General features: G+C 38.7%; 1 pseudogene; it reads left to right on the top strand.

Moving 5' to 3' along the window:
* The first annotated feature begins 782 nt into the window (after nucleotides 1–782).
* Nucleotides 783–1,463, top strand: LOC112343255 (annotated as a pseudogene).
* Nucleotides 1,464–7,688: the final 6,225 nt, after the last annotated feature.

Here is a 7,688-nt window from a genome sequence, read left to right as displayed (position 1 = left end):
TAATTAGCGTGCTCCAAGCACATTTGATCTGCGGAAGAAGGCCAGACCACACGCTCATGTAATTCAAAGGGGGTGTGCCGAGCCTCCTGCAAATCAAGCATGGACAGTGACAATGAATTGGACGAAACAACCGTCACATTCACCGGGGCTAAGAATTTTCTTTCTTAAACCGATTTAGATTCGGAAATGTGGCCTGAAACTTACTTGCATTTCAAACTTTCTAAACAACTTATTCTATTAAGTTGCTTAACATAAGGTTTCTTCATAAAGAAGCGATCTTTAGCAGGAATTGGGTTTGTGAAGCTGGTTAGGCTGCATCACTCTTGACTTCCAGTGCACCACTGCTGGACATCTTGTGGTTGGAGACCACGGCTGAGAGAGGCTTCGAGCCTACACACCAATTGTCATCTGCGTCCAACAATAATAGTCCCAGTTTCCAAGGCGTTGAAGGCCAGAAGGAGTGGCCATCGAGAGCCATCTAGCAATGCCGATATGACTTTCATATGAATTTCCTAAAATATATAGATTTACTGTGTAACCAAAGTCGGGACAATAAAATTAAGATTTTCCTGCGTAAATCGATTATTGAGAATGGAAATCTCCATGGGACTGCTGTGTGTATAAACATTTGATTTAGTGAATAAAAAATAAAATAATATTCCAACTAAGTTAGAATCTCACTGCCCATCTCAGTGATCACATTCTCTCGGAGCTCGGAGCCCAGACCCATTAAATCCAACGGCTTTAGGGGTTAGGGTCCTTATTGGAGTGCTCTCTTGAGCATGACATACCCGAAATCCCGCTTCTTGCCGCAGTGTCCCAGATCCTAAGATCATAATCTGAAGAAGAAGAAGGGCATGGACGAGTTCCCTTACTATGAGCTGTGAGAACGAGAATGACTCGAGCGAGGCCTTCGAGGTGGCGCGCATTACCACTAACAAGTGACAAAGTACAACGGGAAAGACGCTTTCCATCTCCGCATAAGGGTCCATCCCTTCCATGTCCTCCAGATAAACAAGATGCTTTCCTGCGCTGGTGCTGATAGGTGAGAGAAGAAAATTCTCCTGAAGCAAGCTTTGACGATTGTTTCTGGTTTCATAGGCTACAAACTGGAATGAGGGGTGCTTTCGGAAAGCCACAAGGTACTTGTGCACGCGTGGACATTGGCAAAGTGCTTCTCTTGGTGCGATGCAAGGAATTCACGCTCAGGAGGCACTGCTGGCAGGCAGAGGATCATCGTCAGCAGGAAGTGGTAAGTTGGAGTACTACAGACGTCCTTCGCTACTCTCATGCATGAATTTCTTCCAGGGAATGACTTCCTCAAGTACAAGGCAGAGAACAGGATCGTGAATGATGGTGTCAATGTGAAGGTAAGATATTAGCTCGCTCAAAGAACACAATCTAAGACACGATGAGAAGTTGTTTTGCAGCTCCTCACTTGCCATGGGCAACTCTCATATTGATCTCACCTGGGACTGCTATTCTTCCAGAAGTTGTAGCATAAGACTGGTCTTTACCAGCTGGCTTTCAAAATTTTGTTGCAAAGTTAGAATAATTTCATTTTGAGAAAAAGTTCGAAGGTATAAATATTTTGTTTTATGAGTGCATGGAATATGGAAAGGGAATACAGAAGATGTGCATATTAATTAATAGTTTATAAATAGGAGCGAGCGGTCCAGATTGAAACCAATACAATAACTATTAAAATCCCACTATGCTAATATTAATATATGGCATCATCCATACACTTGAACCTTACATCATCCCCTCCTCTTAGAATAATGGAAGACCATTAGAGTTCTCTTGTAAATGGGCAGGGATTTGAGGGAATATCATGAGGAGGCATCAGTGGATTTGTAGGTGGTATCAATTGTTCTGGATCCCTTTGTATAAAGTGTTTCAACTGTTGCATAGACACAATTTCTGGAAGATCGGCCTACTGAACGTCATGCCAAACCTCATAAACTTGTGGTTCAACTTGCCATAACACCCAATATGGTTCTTTCCATGGAACAAGAAGCCTCTTAGATAAACCACATATTGTAAGATGGGGAAAACAGATTAACACTAAGTCATCCACTTTGTACTCCGTAGGTGGACAATGATGGGATTTGTAGCGTTATTGTTATCCTACTTATACACGGCTTAAGTGTTCGACAGACTCAACTTGGATAAGTGGAAAAATGTTCATCAAATATTGATCCCACGACCTAGCATCAGCAGCTCGTGGCAATCGTGAAGGTAAACCTAGCTCCGTTGGTAATATTGGATCATTAATATATATGAGTTTATATGGTGAAGCACCAACAGAACTTTGCACCTCTGTAACATATGCATACCGAAGAGATGTCAAATAACCATCTCAATCCGAATGCTGAAAGTTCATGTACTTCACGATCATCCATTTGAACATCTAAACAAGCCATTCCACCAAACTATTTAATTGTGAATGATAAGCATTTGTGAAAGTGTGGTGTATCCCCAACCAAGATGTCAAAGCATGGCTAAAATGCCTCAGCCATAAATGCAGGACCATTATCCAAAAGAATCTGCTTTGGACAAAAATGTTAGAACACTAGAAGTATCCAACAATAGTTGCAGAGCTGCTAGCAAGAGCACCAACTTCCACCCAACAAGTTAAGTAGTCAGAAGCAATAATAACATACTCATTGCTAGCAGTTGATCGTGGAAAAAGTCCTATAAGATCAAACACTACCAACTCAAATGGATGGGAAATTACAATTAACTCTAACCGTCCTTCCGCAACATGAGAGGGAGTATTACGAGCTTGACACTAAACATAGCTACGCACATATTGGATAATATCGCATCGCATCTCCGGCCAATAGAAAGACCTACGCAACTACTCAGTCACATGACGATGTCCCATATGCTCATCTAGAACAAGAGAATCATAGTAGGCATGGAGAAACCGTGGAATAAAGACTAAAGGCACCACTAGCCGTAAATGATCATCAGGTCCGTCCTCACAAACTAAAGAAGTGTAACGCATGTGGTTTTCACCCTTTATCCTATGGTGATTTACCATAGAATAACCATGAAGTGGAACCTAACCCTCCATATGCCACATGTCACATGCCATATGTCCAAAGGACAGTTGTGTGGAACCTGAGTTTCAGGGCCTTGGGCCATTGAACGAAGGAACAGTGCCAAACTCCTAAACATGGAGCCAAGGAGCAATGGCACTGGAGAATGAAATGACTTTTAAGCATATAGCCCAAGGAGCGAAGGGATAAGAGCCCGGAGCAACTTGGATCAGTCCTAGAGCAACCAGCATCATAATGCCAAGACCAGCATACAAAATGGAGCCAAACAGAGTTTGGCACTATTTCAGCATATCAGTGGCCTAATGTGAGGATATAAGTACTCCATCAACTAGTATAGTGTAGAGCTTGGGCTTAGACTCAAGCCAAATGCAGAACAAGGATAGGCACGTAAGTGGGAGCTAAACTATGCCTCAAGTTAGTCAGCTATGCTCGACTTACCCACTATCCCTACTAGGAGTTAGTCTCTGGGACAAGCTTGAAACTTACTAAATTTGGAATGTCCTTAGATTGCGAATTTGGACACAGGACGAACACTATCATGTTCAGGACAATCTCTATATTTTGTAGATATGCCAAATAAGCGAATCTAAACACTTTCCATAAATAGCATTTGGGACTGAAATAAGACTAACACAAAGGGCATGATAGCGAGGGTGTTTGGCAAACATGGTAAGCTATCATTTAGCGAATATTGAAAGAGTAAACTCAATATTGCGGGGGTTCCCAACACTAGCAAGTGCAAGTTAACGAATGAGTTTCTCTAACTAGGTCAAGTATGCTTGACTAATAGCACTTAAGAATTCTGTCCTTATGCTCATTTGGTCAAGTGCACACACAAAGATCAGTTTCTCAACTAGCTTAGGCGAAAATTGATAATAAGTCTAACATTACTGACCTTCTGCTGTCATGGCAGTAAAGAAAGAATATCCAAAATGACTAGTTGATAGGTAACTTTCGATATCCGAAGTCACATTCGCGACACTCTCCCCCCCTAAGGGAAGATCAACGTCCTCGTCAATGCATACTCTAGTCTAAAATACCGCCAAGGAAACAACTCCAGAAAAATTTCATAGTATGCACACTTTGTGAGAAATGGATCAACTTAAATGAGTTAGGCTAATATCTTTGTCTAATGCGGATGTGCTACCAATTTAGACACCTTCCAGTTGTCGCCGACAAGGACATGACCAACGGAATTAGCCACCCTTATTGCTCTGGGTGTCACCCAGCTTACAAAAGTGTGATATGCCCCTGCCCGCACGGATATAGAGAGAGAAGCTAGAGGCCCCAACCCTCATGAGCAAAGAAACCAAATCTGTCGATAAGGTTTAGATAAATTACTGTAAATAGGTAGTTAGAGTTGTTTACATGGTCACACCCTTTAAACCGAATAAGGAACATTGATAGAGAAGTAGGTGATGTGACCAATCGACAGTAGCTACCCCATGACTAAAGATTTCACCATGCACACGAAGTGCCGAAGTTAGTCTGCCTATACTGGCCCAAATTCAAAGGTTAATAGATGGACAATATCAAAGTCATAAACAATGATATCTTAGAGACTTAATTATCAATGAATAAAGCTTAGTTTAGAACATGAAAGTATTCCAAGTAAGTTATCAGCCGATAAACCAGTATTACAGTATAGGAACCATCAAGGTCATCATGTTTGGAAAATATACAATTCACTATCTAACAAAATTCAATAGCCAATGTATCATCAAGGAAACTCAAGGATGAAACTTAATTACTGAAAATGGCAGACAGTATGTCAAACAACTTACTAAAACAACTCAAAGAACATAAAGTATTATTGACTGGCAAGCAAAATACTTGCAAATGTATCACTCAAAGGAAATAACATTTTAATCTATCAAAACTAACTTGAGCAATAATCAATAAAACAAAATGAATGTGGCAAAACCAATAAACACTCATTCATACAAACTATTGCACCAACTAATCTAAATAGATCCTTGTCAATAACACCAAGGAACCAGAGTTTCTTAAGCAAGCGTTAGCAACATCTTATTGATATCTTAAACCCAAGAGACCAATCTAAAGCAAACTATAAAGAACATGTGGTAATGCAAAAAGCCAAAAATCATCAAAGTGAACAACTAACTATCATGAAAGATCATCAATCATCCCATCAAAAAGAGATACATACTCATTGTTGAAAAAAGAATTCACCATCTTGAAGAACAATGAATCATTCTATATCAACAACAATCAAGCAAAACCTTTGACAAGGATAATCAATCATCTTAGATGATAGTCAGTTATCACTAATGATTGCTAAATGTAATTGCCAACTTCAACAACAAAGTTATAAGCCAAAATGTCTTCTCTAACAACTTCAAATAAATGGACCACAAGCATGAAAACTCAAGGAACCAAAAGCTCAAAGAAAGTTATAGCTAAGTCTTGCCTAACAATGATCATAAGCCTCGCATGAACTAACTTCAATAGTAAAAAAGAAATCATGGTATAACCCACAATATCCTCCTCAACATATTCAGAAGTTAAACTTTATAATATAAAGCTAATGAAGAACATATCTACATCAATCCAAAAGCCAAGCACAAAGGAGCTATGCTCAACATATGATCACTAAACGATCATTCATGAATTCATCTATAGTTAGACGTAACTCACTAAATAACAAGCATAAGAAAAATCATCACTGATCAATATATCCCAACTGAAATCCAACAAGGATTGAATCACTTCAATACCGATCACTAACTCTTCCTCTCGAAAAGTTAATATAGTTTACGATTAAATCACTTTTCAAGGAAAAGCCAAAGCTCAACCCCTACTAAATAATCTCATTTGGAATATAACTAACTCAATTTGCCACTCAGTTCATTTGAACGTCAATACAGTTGTTAACTAGCAAATGCATGAATGCCAACAACACAAAGCTAAAGCCAAATTATCAACACGATCTTTATCAAGACTAATGAAACTCAATATCAATCCTAAAGAGAGACATCTCATTTCACTCAAATCTCAACATCAATAATGTCAACAACAAGGCATCACTTCAATGCCATCAACACCAGGATAAAGTTAGAAGAAAGCAAGAGTGAATCACCACTCAAAACTCTCTAGCAACCAAGCTAACGAAAGTCGAAGATACTTTAGTCAATATCCGAGACTAATCCTTCAGCAAAACTCAATTATAGATAATGTATCATCAAAGAGTGATTCACCACATCCAAGACTCAATGAAATCCAACACCATGGACTAAACATAACCAAATGATATCTACAAAGAAATTGACATGCCAACATGGAAAACCCATATAAGTTTAACAACATGATTTTCTGCAACATTATTCGGTAAAGCAAGCCTATCACTGCTAAATCTTCATCGAGAGAGGCAAGTGTCAATAGTCCTCAACAAAGTCCACAAGTAATCACTAGTTGCAAAGCAACCAACAATCACTTCTTAACTTGTCTTTACAAGACCCAACACTAAATTCGTGCCATCGAGTTATATATTTGTCCAGCGTAATACCTCAGGCATGAAAGAAAGATTTATGGACAAACACAAATTAAATGACCATCCAAATCCAACTCAACCGCAATAAGCTCACTAACACGTCTAGCCAATAGCTCTAAACATGCCTTGAAGAAGTTAGCTATGCATAATTAACACTCAGTCGAAAGTAAAGTGAAGACAATGAGATGGACACATATTGGTACACAAACTCCTCATAGACAAAGCTATAGTATGGGTACTAACATTTCAACCTTAAACAACTAAGTTGGATATCACCATCCTCAGCCAAAACACAAGACTACCAAGACCAAATCAATATTAGTGAGAGCTCACTACTCTCATAGAGTTTAACAAAATGCAAGATGTAACCTGTCACCCAGCATTATGCTACAGAAGAAAGACACAAGGGTTACCCTTCTTAGAAAAGTGCAACAGCCACTTTTCTATACCAACTCCAAACTCTATCCAACTCAATTGCTTTAACCCCAAAAGTTAATATCCCTTTTGGGTGCATCATACAAATTACCTACTAAGATCTAAGTTAACCAAAGTCAACTCTAACCTTTTCATTAGTTTGTACTAGCTTACGAAAATGGAATGGTTTTTGAGCAAAGTAATTAATAGATCAACCATTGGAAATGTTTAAGAAAATTTGTGGAAAAATTTCTATTCTAGAAAAAGAATAACTCTCAGTCTAGAAATGCAAATTTTCAAGACTCAACCAAATTTTTCTTACCAACAATTTCACATAAGTTCACCTCAACACAAATTCTCATAACCCATAATATGTTTAAGCCTAGAACATCATGCCCATATCTCCAAACCAACACTGACATCCACAAAATGCAAAATGAATATCCACGGCTTGATCATGAAGACTATATCTTCATATATCCATATTGCACTATCACTCTTCTTCAACCACTTTCAAGATCCAATGTGAAGCCAAAACACTAATAAGAAAAATGATATGGAAAATCAAGTTCTAAGGAAAGTTTCTCATCACTCAATATAACAATATTATCTCCACTCACACAAGTGTTAGTGATGTCAATGCCACAACTACATATTTTCTCTATCCAACAATCTACTCCAAGTGCTAACAGATA

Source organism: Selaginella moellendorffii, unplaced genomic scaffold, assembly GCF_000143415.4.
Source record: "Selaginella moellendorffii unplaced genomic scaffold, v1.0 SELMOscaffold_140, whole genome shotgun sequence".
In the NCBI taxonomy this organism is placed as follows: domain Eukaryota; kingdom Viridiplantae; phylum Streptophyta; class Lycopodiopsida; order Selaginellales; family Selaginellaceae; genus Selaginella; species Selaginella moellendorffii.
This window is presented reverse-complemented; position numbering and strand designations above follow the sequence as displayed.